Raw genomic sequence first — 17,519 nt, forward strand, 5'->3', positions numbered from 1 at the left:
TAGTGCACACAAATTCGTTTTAAAGTGTCTAGTATTTCAGTTTCGATTTATATTAATTATAATGTTGAACATCTCTGCAAGATTTTGACATTTTAAATCCCTGTATGTCCCTTTGAATATTTCTGTAACTGAAAATGGAGAAGAAATTGCATTTTCTTGGCTTTTCCCTGATGACTAGAATGCTTTTAATCATCTAAGACTAAGGCCTACACACATTTCACAGTCAATGTATTTGCAAAAAAGACGGTTCAACTTAGATAGATTTCAAACTTAAAGATACGATGTATCTCCTTCAGTCCACTGTAGCGTTTGATACATTTCAGTTAAACTAAGTTGCTTCATTTTACATGCAGATGAAATCTCCATTAGCTTCAGGAAATTTGAACAGAGTGTGTGCACAAGATCGCAAGGATGCTGGTGACAACCCCGGTGTCTATGACACCTTATACAAATGAAAACCATCAAGAGAACTGCCGCTTGTTTTCGTATAAATGTACTGTCCGATTTACTTGCAAGGTGTAGGTGTCTTGGACCACCTACCCTGTTCTACACACTATCTGATGATGACATGCCCTGAACTGCAAAAGATCGCCAACAATAAAAAAAAATATTTTAACGCTTCATCATAAAGCTCGTTTTCTACAACAGTAATACAAGATCCGTTTAAGAGTGCCGTGCAGCCAGGCTGTGTATCAAATCAAATAGTAGCAATTGTATTTAATTAATCTCAAATACGTACAGGTATTGAAGCTGCTGTGTATTAACATAAATACAAACGAAACACAAGAACATTAGTATTACATTAAAATATACCGTAAACTACATTGTATACGCCCCCACCTTCCCACCCCCCAATTTTGTCCAAAAGTTGGGGATGGGCGTTTAATAGGTACTAAACCCTTTGCATGAGCGTTTTTTTTTTACTATACAGAATAACGATATTTTGGTCAGTGTTCAAATGATGCGTTACTGCACAAAACGTTCCTCTCTCTCACACACACACACAAGCACACGCACACACACATAATCTGCAAGCAAACCACGAAGGAAATATTGTTGTTTTTTGGTATGTTAACAAGTTTATAACTTAAATAGTTATTGATCTGTTGGACAGATTAATTCAGGTATGCGGTGAACAAACCCATATCTATCCTTAGCGGATTATGACTTTATTCAGTTATTCTGCAGAAAAACAGAAATGCTGGAGAAAAACTGTTTGTTTCTGCAGCATTTCTGCATAATGTCATCTTTCGCGAGAGCAACGGTTTTTTTCTGCAGTAAAACAGTTTTACTGCAGTAAAATTGAAATCAAGAATGCTGCAGTAAAACGGTGATGTTGTTTTACTGGAGAAAAACTGTTTACACTTTTTCTTCAGCATTTTGGCATTATTCAGTTATTCTGCAGAAAAACAGAAATGCTGGAGTAAAACTGTCTTTTCTGCAGCATTTCTGCATAATGTCATCTTTCGCCGAAGCAACGGATTTTTCTGGAGCAAAACATTTTACTGCAGTAAAATTGAAATCAAGAATGCTGCAGTAAAACGGTGCTGTGTTTTACTGCAGAAAACCTGTTTACACTTTTTCTGCAGCATTTTGTACTGGCTCATTATAATGTTGGAGCACGCGAGCCCCCCTCTGTCGAGAGATGGACTCATCCAGAATTACCAATAGTTGTGCGTGACACGAATGTATTTTGTCTGTCTGACTTCCTTTCCGCCGGAAGTTCAAAGTTTCAAATTAAAACTGATTGGTAAACTGCGGAACAAACTATTATACTATCCCAGGGGGCGACGAATACAAACGCTACTTTACAAGGTCGTTCGTTCTTCTCCAGAAAAACTGTCACAGACTATTCTGAAGAAAAAGTTAATCGCAATAATGCTGCAGAAAACCAAGTAAACATTATGCTCCAGGAAAACTGTTTTACTGCAGTAAAAAACGTTGCTTCGGCAAAAGATAACATTATGCAGAAATGCTGCAGAAAAGACAGTTTTTCTCCAGCATTTCGGTTTTTGAGTCACTTGAGAAAAAGTGACTCTATGTAATCGGTCAGTGTTAGTCTGTCCGGCCGGCCGGCCGGCCGTCCGGCCGGCCGGCCGGCCGTCCGTAGACACCACCTTAACGTTGGACTTTTCTCGGAAACTATCAAAGCGATCGGGCTCATATTTTGTTTAGTCGTGACCTCCAATGACCTCTACACTTTAACGATGGTTTCGTTGACCTTTGACCTTTTTCAAGGTCACAGGTCAGCGTCAAAGGAAAAATTAGACATTTTATATCTTTGACAAAGTTCATCGGATGTGATTGAAACTTTGTAGGATTATTCTTTACATCAAAGTATTTACATCTGTAGCCTTTTACAAACGTTATCAGAAAAACAAGGGAGATAACTAGCCTTTTCTGTTCGGCAACACACAACTTAACGTTGGGCTTTTCTCGGAAACTATAAAAGTGACCGGGCTCAAATTTTATGTGAACGTGACTCATTGTGTTGTGAATAGCAATTTCTTCCTGTCCATCTGATGCCTCATATAATATTCAGAACTGCGAAAGTGACTCGATCGAGCGTTTGCTCTTCTTGTTCTCCAGAATAACTGAATAATGTCATAATCCGCCAAGAGCCAGTACAAAATGCTGCAGAAAAAATGTAAACAGATTTTCTGCAGTAAAATAACAGCACCGTTTTACTGCAGTAAAATGTTTTGCTGCAGAAAAAAACGCTGCTTCGGCGAAAGATGACATTATGCAGAAATGCTGCAGAAAAAAACGGTTTTTCTCCAGCATTTGTCTTTTCTGCAGAATAACTGAACAAAGTCATAATCCGCTAAGGATACATTATCAACATTTTAACGTTAAGCAAATAAACGCATTGTCACAATTACTAGGTTATAGAATGATAAGTCACGTTTGTCTCGGAAACTAAAAGATTATTTGTTGTCAGTGTGTCACCCAATGAGGGGAAAACCTGTGTACGAGGGACAACGTCTTGCCTTCAAAGGCCGCGATAGAGGGTAAACAAACACAAGTCTGTTCATTCGTTATGTTCTAACTCCTCGAAGTCGACCTCTCTATTCACTTCCAAATCTCAAACCAACTTTTATTTTTATATTCTTCGGACAATGATTGTTTTTAATCTGCACTTTAAATCGCTGTATTTAAAGTTGAAACATCCACTGAAATAAAGAGAAATTATGGCCGTTGTCGGTGTAATATTTGCATTTTTGTTTTAAAGCACAGGTTAGTACAAGTGCACCATGAAAACAGTGTTCACTCAAAACAGGGAACGCGCCTATTTGTAGAAAAAAATAAGTACACTTTATGAAAGAAATTTATTAAGAAAGTTGCACACATTGATTCGTAATAAAAAAAATTAAAAAAATTGTGTGCGGCAAATTTCTTTTAAAGTGTCTAGTATTTTAGTTTCGATGTATAATGTTGAACATTTCTGCAAGATTTTGAACCAGACTATAGCTGTTCATCTGACTTCTTATGCCTCTTGTTAGTACCAACACAGCTCATGACAGTAACACAGAGAGCAGATTGTTTGAATCCAAGTCTCTTGGACCACCTACCCTGTTCTTCACCCTGATGTGCAAAAGATCGCTAATAATCGTGTAATAACATAAAGACGAATGAAACACTACAACTTTAGCATTACCTTAAAATATACTGTAAACTACCTTGTAAAAGCCCCCCCCCCCCCCACACACACACACACAACAGAGATCGTTCAGAAAGTGACAAGCCAGTATAGCGCATTAGCGTACAGCATTTCACAGTTAAACGCGCGTTTTAATATTCTTTCTAATTTTCAGACCTTGCTTTTAATCCAAACATAACATATCTATATATGTTGTTGGAATCACGATACCAAAAAGAATCAGATGAAATTGTTTTTAAAATACTGAACCGATCTTCATGTAACTTTACATGAGATTTCCTTGGTATGAAGATCGGTCCAGTAGTTTACTCACACATCGCTCTACACACACACACACACACACACCACACACGCACACCACACACATACACACTGACACACAGAAACACACACACACACACAAACGCACACACACACACACACACACGCACACATACACACACACACACACACACACACAGACACACACCACCGTCGCGATATAACCTTGAACGGTTGAAAACGACGTTAAACACCAAATAAAGGAAAAGAAAGAAAACACACACACCAAGACTCTCGTCTCCATTCCCCGTCTATGTTAACACATGTAATCTAAAATTGACTAAAAGTAAGCAAAACAAGAAATTCCTCCGAGGTAGGAAAAACACCCCCGTCCTTACCATTCTCACTGCCACCAACTGAGAAGGTTATTTCCCTTTGACCATTAATATGTCCCTCTATAAGTCCTTGTAGAATCTTAATCCACCAATAACTCCCTAACCGTGTGTTTGACTGGTCCCAATTTTTGTAAGGACCGTCTCAGGAATGTATAGAACCTGTTCACCAAGTTTGGTGACGATCGGTCCGTTCATTCTTGAGATCTATATGCGAACACAAACAAACAAACAAACACATCGACCGAATCCTATACACACCCCTATAAGACAACAAGAACAGACATACAAGCCCAGCAGAGCACAGGTGTTTTTTCTCGCTGTCTGGTTTTCGAGGAGCTGATGACCCAGTTTGAACACTGGCTGAGATTTTTTTTTTTTTTTAATCTGTGCACCACACCGTGCCGGGCTGACACGTGTGGGGCGATCGAGGTCACTGGGCATGGACATGATTCACGGACTTTTTTTTTCTTTTTTTTTCCCCCACTGACTCCGCTTATCCAGTTAACGCTCGTTTTCATATGGGTTCGTTCAAACTTAAGAATAATGCTACCGTCTCCTTCCGACTCAAATTCTATTAGTTCACACCTCAGTGATTCACACGCCTTGGGTATCCAGTAAACCGCACCATTCAAACCACTACATGTTTATGGGTACGGTTGATAGTGATATGCGTTAGTGTTTGTTTGCCACATATGGCAGAGATGTGAATGCAAGAGAGTGAGAGGTATAGTTTCGAAGGGTCGAATAAACAAAAAACGCTGGGTTTTTATTAAAAGCAGTGAATTACATGTTTGAATATATGCTTACTGTAAATTGTACAGCCTTCGCTGTACTAGATTTTGACACAAGGGGGTGCCGTCTCTCAACAAACACTCAACATACTCTTGGTCACATTCACATTTATATAGCATGACTGTATATCCTACAGCCCACCGACTTGACAAACGGGGTTATTTTTATTCTGTCCACACGAATGAACAGACAGGGTCGAATGGTTACGCAGAAGTGAAATCGTGTATTTTATTTAGAGCCTTTTGTGCAAAATATGTGCAACACCGAGTCAAATGAATGTTCCATATTGATTTAAAGGTACTGAACTTGTCAAATCCAGGTGCACGGAGCCCCTGGGGCTTTTAGTCATACCTCAGGCAGCTATCCGTTAGAAGAACTACCAAGTTTCATTGACTTGCACCCAAAGAGTCAAGAACTGCGATTTTTTTACGAATTAATTTCGTACTCGGACCCGGCTGGTCTTGACCTATTTTTTTAATCTAAATTTAGATCAGGTAGATCACCACATCATGCACAAAAAGACACGTCACTAGCAAACTATGTCAGACATCATCATGAGTTTGTGTAAAACAAAATGGAGGCCGGAATCACTCAGTTGAATCGAACTCCGACCAAATACCACGTAATAACTAGGTTAATTTATGCACTCGCGTGAACAAGAAACTGTCGAGCTTCACATATATTTCGTCGTTGGGTAGTTTTGGGTTTGTTTTACTACTATAGGAGGATTTTTGAACTGTAAATGCACTCAGCTGCAACAAAAACGCAAAACGAAGGCTGTGGGCTGCACTGTGCCTTTAAACGTTTGAGGAGAGACTCTGATTTTTTAACATGAATATTAAGTATTCTTAATTTTTTGCATTGATGTTAGTAGCCTAATGACAAATCCAATAAACATGTGCTCAAACGATGTTATACAATTATTCACTGGAAACACAATTTTAATTTGATGTCCATTACCAGTTCATTTTTTCTCACACACACACGCTCGTACTCACGCACGCACGCACACACACACACACACCAGGGTTCGACACTAGCGGGGGCGGGGGGCGGAACGCCCCAGAGTTTTGTGTTCCGCCCCAAACATTGCTGAAGCTTGGGGCCCACTCCGCCCCAGGATAAATTCCAACAATGACAAACCGAAAATTCTAATGCCAGAGCCAATCACTAAAAATTGCCAGTCAAAGTCGTCACTGAAATTTACGTTACGATCAATGCCGCTGTCAAGAAAAAAAAACATTGAAATCGTCGAAGGACAATGCCGCAAGGGAAATAACTCCCAGATTGCGCTCTTTAGCGTGAGAGATAAGTATCGCCTTCAAATGCCAAACGCAAAATGTGGCGACACATCCCTGGTGTAAAAAGACATGGAAATGAATATGAAGAACAGGGTGGAGAGAAACGAAAAAAGGAGACCGATGCAGCCAAAAGCGCTGTCGTAATGTCAATGTCAAATGGTTGAAATAATTTCCCTGGCTTCAGTACGATGAAGAAAAACAGACAATGCATTGCCGCACGTGAATACTGAGAGTGGGCCCCAGATTTTTGTTTTCCGCCCCAGCAATTTCCATCTCTGGGGCCAGTGTGGCCCCAGGCCAAATAAGTTAGTGTCGACCCCTGCACACCTACGCACACACACACATACTCACTAACACGCACTCACTCACTCTCTCACTCACTCACTCACTCACTCACACACACACACACACACACACACACACACACACACACACACACACACACACACACACATACATACACACACACGAGAGAGAGAGAGAGAGAGAGAGAGAGAGAGAGAGAGAGAGAGAGAGAGAGAGAGAGAGAGAGAGAGATTCAGATTCAGATTCAGATTCAAAACTTTAATACAAAGGGATAAAGGTTTTAGGCAATGCCTAATCTTCCAACCTGTCCCTTTTAGACATACATGACATTATACATTACAATTATATATTTATATAACATGTATTGAACAGCCAAACGAATAACTAATTAACTAAGAATTTGTAATCAGGTTAAAAGTAACAAAACACTAGTTATAATAACGTGGTTCATTGATTAATAAAATGATGATTAAGATGTTATGCAGTAACAGTTATGATTTTAAAGCGTAGGGAGAGAATTATTTTTGACAAAGATATTTTCGAACATTTTTTTTAAAAGATGAAAGGGTTTGACATGTTTTACAGTACATTGGAAGTATATTCCACACAAGCGATCCCCAGTAGGATAAACTAGATTTATACAAATCAATGCGTGGGAGCGGTAGCGTATAATTCAAAAGCCTCGCTCTACCAGGAGGACGCTCAAACAGGTCTTGGATGTATGAAGGTGTTTCATGGTTGTACATTTTAAACATGAAAACACTAGCATTTAAAAAGAACTGCTGATGTAGCGGAAGAATGTTCAGTTGAGTGTATTTTTCTTGAGTAGTCATATTGGGATCTCGGTTTAATAACTTTACACCTCTCTTGTGAAGTGTGTTTATTTTCTTTATATGAACATCACTGGCATTGCACCAGACAGTAGATGCATAGCAAATGTGAGAGAGACAGTGTGCGTGGAAAAACATTTTGAGGGCATCCACAGAAACAACGCACCAGAGCTTGTTAAGTAAGAAAAGGTTCCTAGAAACTCGTTTATAAACTGTATCAATGTGAGAGCGCCAGTTAAGTTCATCATCAATTACAACTCCAAGCACACGGTGTTGATGGACTTGAGCAATGCTAACTGTACCATGCATAAGATCAAGGCTCAGAGGCTGTCGCTGGTGTTTTTGTCTTGTGGTTATTAACATGCTTTTTGTTTTCTTAGGATGCAGTGCCATTCTGTTACAATTACACCAATCATTAATATTTGCTATACTTTCTTGGAGTACTTTTCTTATGAGATTTATATCTGTATTACTGCTGTGAAGTGTTGAGTCATCCGCAAAAAGATCAAGTACAGCATTTTCTTGTTTGAGGTGTAATGGTAAATCATTAATGTATAGTCCAAACAGTAAGGGACCAAGGATAGAACCTTGTGGGACTCCACATTTTACAGTGCCTTGTGATGAATATGAACCGTTTAGGTAGACTGCTTGTTTCCTATCTGACAGATATGATGTAAAAAAGGACACAGATGAGCTATTTTGCAGGTAAATAAGTAATTTGTCTAACAAAATAGCGTGATCAACTAAGTCAAATGCTTTCCTGAGATCAAGGAATACCGCTCCAACCATTTCACGATTGTTTATTGCTTTTAGCCAGGTATCACAGAGCCGGGTAAGGGCAGTATGACATGAATGTTTAGGACGAAAACCTGATTGATAAGGATGAAAAATATTGTTTTCTTCAACATATTTAAGGAGATGGGTGTGTATATGCTTTTCCAGGGGTTTAGACAGTATAGAGAGAATAGATATCGGTCTGTAGTTGTCAAGGCTATCGGTGTCTTTTGACTTTGGTACTGGAATAACTTTAGCCGTTTTAAACACTGATGGGAAGACATTCTTCCTGATAGAGAGATTGTATACATGGGTTAAACTGTTTACAATATAAGGAAGTGACATTTTTACAATTTGTGAATTAAGATTGTTTGTGTCCATTGTTTTTTTGTTATTTAGTTTAGAAATTAGTGCACCAACTTCAACGACTGTGATTACAGGTATATCAAACGAGTCAGATGGCAAAAGTTTCTCATTACAAAATTGACTGAGTACTTCAGGCACCTTATAGCCAATCTGATCAGAACTGGCTGAGGAATCAAGAACATTGTCGGTCATAGATAGAAAGTAACTATTACAATCATCAGCAGTTATATTAGGATTAATACAGGATGGGGCTTTGCGTGATTTACTAGTCAGTTCATTCATTGCACGCCAAATTTGACATATGTCATTTTTATCTATTATAAGATTTTGAAAATATTTCTTTTTTGCAAGTTTCACCAATTCAGAAATTTTGTTTCGCATTTTTTTGTAAAGTTCAAACTGTTTAATTTTTTTTAGAAAATCTCGAACTAACATAGCATCTTTAATTTCACCTGTCATCCAGTTCGGTACAGTCGAAAATTTAACTCTTTTCCTGCGGATTGGAGCATGTCTGTCAACAACAGATAATAATGTTCTGACAAATAACAATGCAGCTTCTTCAGGATCAAAACAATTTGACACCAATTGGAAATTTGCCAAACTTAAGTCAAGTAAAAACGCAGACTTGTCAAATTTTTTAAAACATCTATACGTGATATAGGTATGACCTTTTGACATTACCTTTGGTCGTTTACACGACCAAGTGCACGTGATCGGTTTATGGTCACTCATGCAAATATTAGATGTTGAAGCATTTAGAACCATGCTATCATTGTTCGTGTATATATGATCCAGAAGAGTTGAAGACATGCTAGTTACTCTTGTGGGCTCTTTTATAAGTTGAGTAATACCTAGCGATTCAGTTTTGTCAAGCCATTGAGACTGGTTTACTAACATGTTAATATTAAAGTCTCCCAATAATAGCATATTACAATTGCACACGTTGACTTTGTCCATCATATCTATAAAGTCATCAAACCATTCATCCGTGCAGGCGGGATTTCTGTATAAGAATCCAACTAGAATAGGAGATGAATTGTTTGGCCTTACTTCTAGCCAAATACACTCTACACTCTGTGGTTCAAGGTCATGCCGGCGTTTTACAACATGAAAACAATCGTTGTGCACATACACACCGATTCCCGTGTGATTTGGATGAGCAGCATCACGTCTTATAAAAGAATAATTCTGAATCTCAACAGAATCATCATTATGCTTTAGGTTTGACAGTCTTGTCTCTGTTAACCCAAGTAGATGAAGCGATGGTGACGTATTGAGAAGTAAACTGACATCATGCAGTTTGTTCCCCAAGTGATATACGTTCACGTGTCCAATGTTTAATCCACTTTTTGAACGCATATTTATACAGAATGAACACAATTAACTTACAAGGTTATTTGAAAAGAGGCAGCTAACTCAGACTCAGGACTTCGGTTGAAACGAAACCGTTTATATCCTAACACAATAACTGATATTGCAAAAAGCGACACAGATGCACACCGCTGGGTTTAAATGGAAGATAGTGCTCTAGATAGTAGATCAAACATTAACTTTTTGTCGAGGGCACTCAGAGCCTCTGATCTCATGCTCTGTTGATGCAGAGACATATGTTCAGGTCTATACAATTCTGGCAGCTGTTGACGTGGCATATTAGGGAAATGGAAGAGAGGAGGTTTTTGTTCCTGTGAGTGCCATCCGAGGTGCTGATCCAGGTTTCTTGCACTGATCCGAGGGTGGGGCTCAGCAAATACATGTACACCCGGTTGTTGGCTGACTCCCGGAGCAGTTGACAATGCCATTAAAGGTTGAGGAACTTGACCTGGAGGTTGTTGGTGTTGTGGCGGGCCTGAAGTTTTGGGTCCGTAGTGACGTCCAACGAATGATGCAGTCGCTTGCCTTTGAGGACGTGGTTGGGTCTTATCACACCATGATGATATATCATCGTTTCCTCGTTTTTCTGATCGTCCAACATCATTATGATATTGTCTTGATGTTGTTGAATGTTTGTTTTCAGGGATGTTGCCAGAGAAACTACGCTTGATGTTGATAGCTAAGGCACTTGTCCCTCTGTTGTTGGGGTGTAGAGCATCCCTCATTCATCTTGTTTTGATGTCCCCTCGTATGGTGAAAAAGCTGACGTCATTGTTGACAAGATCAATGTGCTGTTGATGACAGAGCTGCATTAAGTTGTCGTTTGATTCATTTATACATGCTGTGATATGTTCATGTTGATCTCGGTGGGGCAATATTGAAGACATGATTAATCTTGCTTTTGGAAAACAGCGCCAAGTGTGTGCAATGATCGAGCGCCATGCTCCTTTTCCAAGGACGCCACCACGCTTGCAGTCGTTGATCCCTACATGCAGGACAACTGTGGTGACGTTGGGATGTATTGCTGTTCCTTTTAGAAGCCCAATAAGTTGTTCTCTGTCAAGGCCAGAAAGAGACAATACTTGTGATCTTTCATTGTCAATGTTCATCTTTGCCTGATGGAGGCCTGACACAACTGAGTCACCAATGATGAGGGTGGAAGTGTCAGAATCTATTGATGACAGCTCAGGCCACTCACCGTCAGATTGTTGTTCATCACATGCAGACATCGAAATCACAGCTGCACTTTCGTTTGACAGGTTAGAAGAGCAACTAGGGGACTGGAGATGTTCCGATGAGACGGGAGAGGGGGTTGGAGGCTGCTTGTTTGAAGCAGTCACAGAAGACTTGACTTTGGTATTTTTGGTAGCAGAAAGCTGAGGGTTTTTTAAGTCAAGAATTTTATTATGCAATGCTTGATTCTTTCTATTCATTGATTCTAGTTCCTGTTTTATTCTCATGTTTTCCCCCTTTAATTCTTCTATTTCTGTACTGTAGTATTGCCTTTCGGCTTTTGCTTTTCTGTCTGATCTCGTTTGTGAGTCAAGCAAATCACTTTGGAGCTGAAGCACCAGATCATAAAGCTCTTCGTTCGAAGGCACGAAGATGCTGGTTTCAGAAACAAGAGGAGTTTTACTTGTATTGGTTTCTTTGTTGCTGTCGTCAATGATCTCATTACAATTAGAAGCAGATTCATTGTTAATAGCTGTTACTTCTGGCATAGAGAGAGAGAGAGAGAGAGAGTGACTGACTTACTGGAGTACCAACCCTGCACCCCCACAATACCCTACCAGGACTCTTCCAGTTCAGCCCCCCAACCCCCCCCCCCCCCCCCCCCGCCCTCACCCCGCCCCCTTTGATACAAAGGCCATATTTTTAGACCTCGACAAATCTGACATAATAAGGATATAAAAATGGATGTAAATACAGGCATTATGAACGGAAAATCAGAGTGAGAAAACGCAAGGTCTCAAAATTTAAAAGCGGTCTTCGGTTATTTGGGGGTTGGCTTAAAAGGGGGGATTCGCTATATATCCAATTTCCCCCCTCACCACTGGTTCCCACCAACACCCGCAGCAGGCAGGTGACAGCAACATAATGGGTGTAACGAGGAAGGGATGCAGTAGCACGGTGGCGGCATTCAGGTGTCGGTGTGTTGAGGCCTTGTTGCGTATCACCCTTACCATTGCCGCCATGTTCTCAGTGCACTCCTGTCGGATCTCTATGCCGTCTTCCTTGCAATCTTCTATTTGTTTGGTTGGTTCGTTGGTTCGTTTTTTGTTTGTTTGGTTGTTTGTTTGTCCTGTGGCAGTCTGTTTGTCGGAGGTCCCCACTCCTCCACTGCTTGTTATCTTCTTATTTCGTTTGGTAGGGGAAGGGCTCCTAATATGGACCACCACCAACTAACGGCGCTAGAGCGCTCAAAAAAGTTTTATTCGCTGTATTCACCCTCTTTGGATAATTTGCACATATCAAAACAGTTGCAGAAACACAAATCTCAAAACCGTTAGGCTTTTTTTTCACTTTTGGCAGCGTTCACTCTAAATTTGCCGCCTAAAACGGACTCGTTTCTGTCTACAGCCAAAGCTTTTATCAAACAGAAATGGCTATATATGACAGCTAATACTGTATTTGTTACATTTTAGCAAACATCGAACGCAGAAGAAGAAGAAATACATTTTAGCAGTGTTGACCCCGAGTTTCTACTGCAAACAAAAAATAATAGCAAAATCTCAAAGTATGTGCGAGTCCCCTAATATGGACCACCTTTAACAAATCGAAGAAAATAAAAGCTAAAGGCTATTTTCATTAATTCATTAAGAAGCTTGCTGGTAATAACCTATAACTAGCCCTCGAGATTTCAAAAAAATGCAACGAAAAGTCTTCTTTTCGTGGAAGTTGATAATTTCACTTATTTTCACTCTGTTTTTGATAAGCTTCTTTAGTTTCCTGGTGTGCTTCAAATAATGCTCTCATCAACCCGAAACAGATAAATCTAGAGCATATTTTAATTAGGCTGACTTGTACACTAAGTTGTATCATGTTATTTTGAAATATAGGGGGCTTTTTACAGTGATTCGTGAAGACCGCTTCACTGGTCCATATTAGGCGCCCAGGCTCCTAATATGGACCCTTTGTGATTTTTTCTGTATTTAATTTTTGCTGAATGTGTATCAAAGCTATTTTTCTCTAATTAGGCCTAGCGGTTAACCTAAGAAAGAAGGACTACCAAACACAAAATGAAACTTCTTTGCACGAAAACAAGCTAGTTATCAGCAATAAACAAAAAGTGGTCCATATTAGGGGCCCTTCCCCTACAGCATCTTTTGCTGATTGGAGTTCTCACGCAAAGGCCTCTGACGATTCCCAAACAGTGAAATGCGTGTGTGTGAGTGTATCACTGTGTGTGTGTGTGTGTGTGTGTGTGTGTGCCAGTGTGTGTGCCTGTGTGTGTGTGTGTGTGTGTGTGTGTACATGTGTGTGTGTGTGTTTTCTCTTGTTCGTGTGTCTGCATAAGTATTCCCCATCTCAGCGTTTGTCCTATTCCGGTCGAGTCATTGTTCTCGTGATTTGCCTGCCAAAGGTCTGGCTTTGGTTATTTTCCCGTCAGTTCCATTCTCGCCGTGATCTTAATGTGCACGTTTGTGTCAGGTCTGTGAATTGTCACCTTTGTGACAGCTTTTCGCAGCACAGGTAATGGTTGTGTTCGCTTGTATTATTGTTGTGTTCTTGCCACAGCTACGTTTTGTTCTGGTTTTTTTTTTTCGCTTACATTATATCTGTGCTGGGTTGTCGCAAAGTCTGATTGTTCATCTGCCGCAGACGAGTCATGAGAGCTTCCAGAGAATGTAATTATGTGATGATCAAAGCAAAGCTGTAATTGTTCTACCACGTTACGAGAAAGTGTCGTGATTCCTTCTGTTTCTTCTTTGCGTGCAGGCAGACAGTTTCTGTAGTAACGTTGGTCTACTTTGATTTACCCCGACTTGAGTCAACGCAGTGGACCTTTTTAGACAGTTCTAGTTATCGGGATTCTTCTTGTAGCCGTCGGGATATACCTTTACGCATGCCCTCATACATTTCACTGCCGGGACAATCGCGAAGTATTTCTCTGGAAAAGGTTGCAGGAACAAAATTCCGTTCAACCGGCCTTGCATGAAAACTTTCCCTTCATCATGACTGTTGCCCTGGCCCAGGGGCGGATTACGGGGGGGGGGGGGGGGGGTTACAGGGGTTTCGGACAAAAAAAGATTTAATACTAACTTTAAAAGAAATAATGAGAGGCTGCTGACACCAGTTGATCATGTTTTAAATCAAGGATAAGCCATAAATTGTTCATAAAATAGCTAAAACTCTGGATTAACTGCTCCGCCCCTGCTGACCCCCACTAGACAAGTATAAAAGCAGTAAACGTGTACGGTTTTCCATGTCTTAAAGCTGTCCTTAAAAATATTGTGTTTTTTCTCCATTTGTTCATTAAAGAACGAACAAGATTATTGCGGCAGTTTTTCGTGAGGAAGCTTACCAACAAAACTTCTGTTTTGAATTATTTTTGTGTCTGTCAAACGCTCTCTCTCTCTCTCTCTCTCTCTCTCTCTCTCTCTCTCTCTCTCTCTCTCTCTCTCTCTCTCTCTCTCTCTCTCTCTCTCTCTCTCTCTCTCTCTCTTCTTCATTGTAATGACAAGAACAACTGGGTTTCATCTGTTTGTTTTATGTTGTACCGTTTTGGGTTTGGACATGTCTGGGAAAACCAAGGAGTGTTTGATGTAGGAGCATTTCTTCGTGTGTTTAGACAAAGATTGATTGATTGCTTTATGCAAGATTGGAATAGTGATTTAGTTTCAAAAGATCGTTATGCGTTCTATCGCTCATTTTAAGCAGATTCTCGAATTGCCATCGTATTTTTCAGTAATCAAAAGTACATGGAGCATAAGAAGTTTGACTAGGTTTAGACTCGGTGTGTCCTTCGTTATTCCAAGAAATTATAAGCAATTTTTCTTTCCTTTTTTGTACAGACTCTCAGGAATCGGAGATTCACTTTCTGTTTGTTTGTCCTAAGTATAAAGACCTGCGAGACTTGTACATTCCAGCTAAGTACCACACATATCCGTCGGCCTTTAAGATGTGTCTTCTTTTGGCTGATGTCAGACAGACTAAGGCCCGTCGCGATATAACCTTGAACGGTTGAAAACGACGTTAAACACCAAATAAAGAAAGAAAGACAGACTAAGGCGCTTGCTGTCCAGGACTTATCTAAAGCGTTTGCATTGAGAGCAGAGTTTTTGTAACAGTTGTAGGAGTAAAAGTGAAGTAAATGTTTGTTCCGGTAATGTAACGTATAGTTGTTACATAATTATGTATGTCCGCATGCATATATTGCACTTTCGTAATTGCTTGTGAATATTTGTTGTCATTTTTTCATTTGATCTTTTCGTTTTTGCTTTTTGTATACATTTTGTTTCCTTTTGTGACATGGGCAGAAGGCCTAGCTCAATAAAACCCTCTCTCTCTCTCTCTCTCTCTCTCTCTCTCTCTCTCTCTCTCTCTCTCTCTCTCTCTCTCTCTCTCTCTCTCTCTCTCTCTCTCTCTCTCTCTCTCTCTCTCTCTCTCTCTCTCTCTCTGTCACACACACACACACACCCCTCGCCGCCCCCTCTCCCCCCTCTCTCTCATGAATAACGGCTGTCTGTCCCTTCGAATTCTAACTTTTTAATGCTCTCGTTTTAGATGCATCACCAAGACCGTGACAACAGGATCAAAATGCTAAACACCACGTGTCACTTTTACTGCTGTCCCAACTGGCCGTGAAAAGTCCTGCAGGCAGAAGAGCGAGACTCCCCCTTCAAATGCTCGCAGGGAAAGAGGTAAGCATCGGATGTTATAATGCGGTTGGGACACAGGGGCTTGTATCAAAGCGTCGGTCGACCGAAGTATCCTACTTTAAAATATACTCAGTGTAAGGGTAAGAGAGTCGGGTATTGCGATTGCTTTGATACAAGCTCCTGTGACGGGGAAAAGTTACAAGATCGTTCTGTCAACCGTCTAATGTTATGATTTCAACTTGAATGTTGTTGGGTCATGGAGTAATTAATCGCCGGTTTGGCAGTTCTGATGCATGTGTGGTCTCCTTTGTGTACGTATACATCTCGGCTGTTTATGTGCTTTAAAGTGTTACGCCACCTTTCAGTCGTCGCACGTTGTGGGATTTTACTTTAAATATTTTCTGGTCAGTGCTACTTTTTACAGCTGACTTTAATGTTTGTGCTTTTCTCCTTCCGTTTGATTTCCAAGACTGTGATTTATATCCGGACGTTTTGAAGGCTCTCCTGTCGTCATTTTGTCGTTTAGTCAAGGTTGGTCCACCCGTTATGCCTCAGTGTCAGTGTGTTTATTGTTGTTAAAGATATAAGAAAGAAGACTTTACTACAATCATGTGGATTACACTACTATAGAGTTCGCGTGAATATGAGCATGTTTTGAAGGTATTATCGTGTGGGCTATCATTGTACGTCCACCTGTACCATCTAACCAGGCTTTTACACGTGATGGTACCTTTAAACCAAGTATATGTCCCATCTCTTTGTTCTTGTTTGATATTGTACAAATCGATCAGCACGAGGTAGACACTTGTCAAAATTGGGCTGCGCATTGAGCAAAGCGAACAAAGCGAACAAACTAAAAGAATGTTTAAGGCGAGGACGAGGGGAAATATTGTGCAGCACTATTCATAGTAGAGAAGCAGCAGATAATGAGACTTTAAAAATGTTAGAGCACACAATGTTCTCTGCTGAAGGAAAGAGAGTTTCCTCGGGGTTTTTTGGTGGGGTTTTTGTTTTTGTTCTTTACTTTTTTTTTAGTCAGCTGCTGTCTGCATCACGTCATCCTTATCAAAGAGCGTGCTCTTCGCTCAGCGTTCCGTGTTCACCGGAAACAATTTACATAGGCTTGTGGGGCGATTACATCTCAAAGCCCGCGTTGATGAAGGAGCTGGCGCTCAAAGTGTCGGCACTACACGATAGTAACGCTGACAGGGTCCAGTGCGACCACGAACCTCCCGTAATGGACGACCCCACGATTGGCGACCTCGCGAATGACTGACCTTAATTGAGCCGGAAGTCGACTTCGCGAAGGCTTTAAGAATAAAAGTCAGGACTAGATTCTTAGTGCAGCCATCTTCATGCAACGAGCTTCTTGGAGTAGACTCCGTGAAGTCGACTTCGCCCAATTAATATCAGGCTTGATTCCCATACATTAAGGGCGACGCTAGCTTTTGACAAATCATGTAATATTTTGACACCTGGCAGCGAAAACGAGTGAACATGACATATTTTGATTATTTTTGAAGGGGGCAGCTGCAGCTTGTAGGCTGCATTTCAGCACACGGAAGGTAACTGTTATTTGGGTGGCATCAGAAAGTAGTGCTAAACCTTGATCGCCAATAAAAGTGTTCAAATTCGACCCC

General features: G+C 40.5%; 1 protein-coding gene across 1 annotated transcript in view; it reads left to right on the plus strand.

The window, feature by feature from the left end:
• Positions 1 to 17,519, plus strand: part of LOC138964955 (uncharacterized) — a 65,938-nt gene that overhangs the window by 3,789 nt on the left and 44,630 nt on the right. The window contains exon 2 of the mRNA XM_070337045.1: positions 15,785 to 15,921. The gene's annotated coding sequence lies outside the window, so the exon portion shown is untranslated. The remainder of the gene's footprint in view (positions 1 to 15,784; positions 15,922 to 17,519) is intronic.

This window comes from Littorina saxatilis, linkage group LG4 (assembly GCF_037325665.1).
Source record: "Littorina saxatilis isolate snail1 linkage group LG4, US_GU_Lsax_2.0, whole genome shotgun sequence".
Lineage (NCBI taxonomy): Eukaryota > Metazoa > Mollusca > Gastropoda > Littorinimorpha > Littorinidae > Littorina > Littorina saxatilis.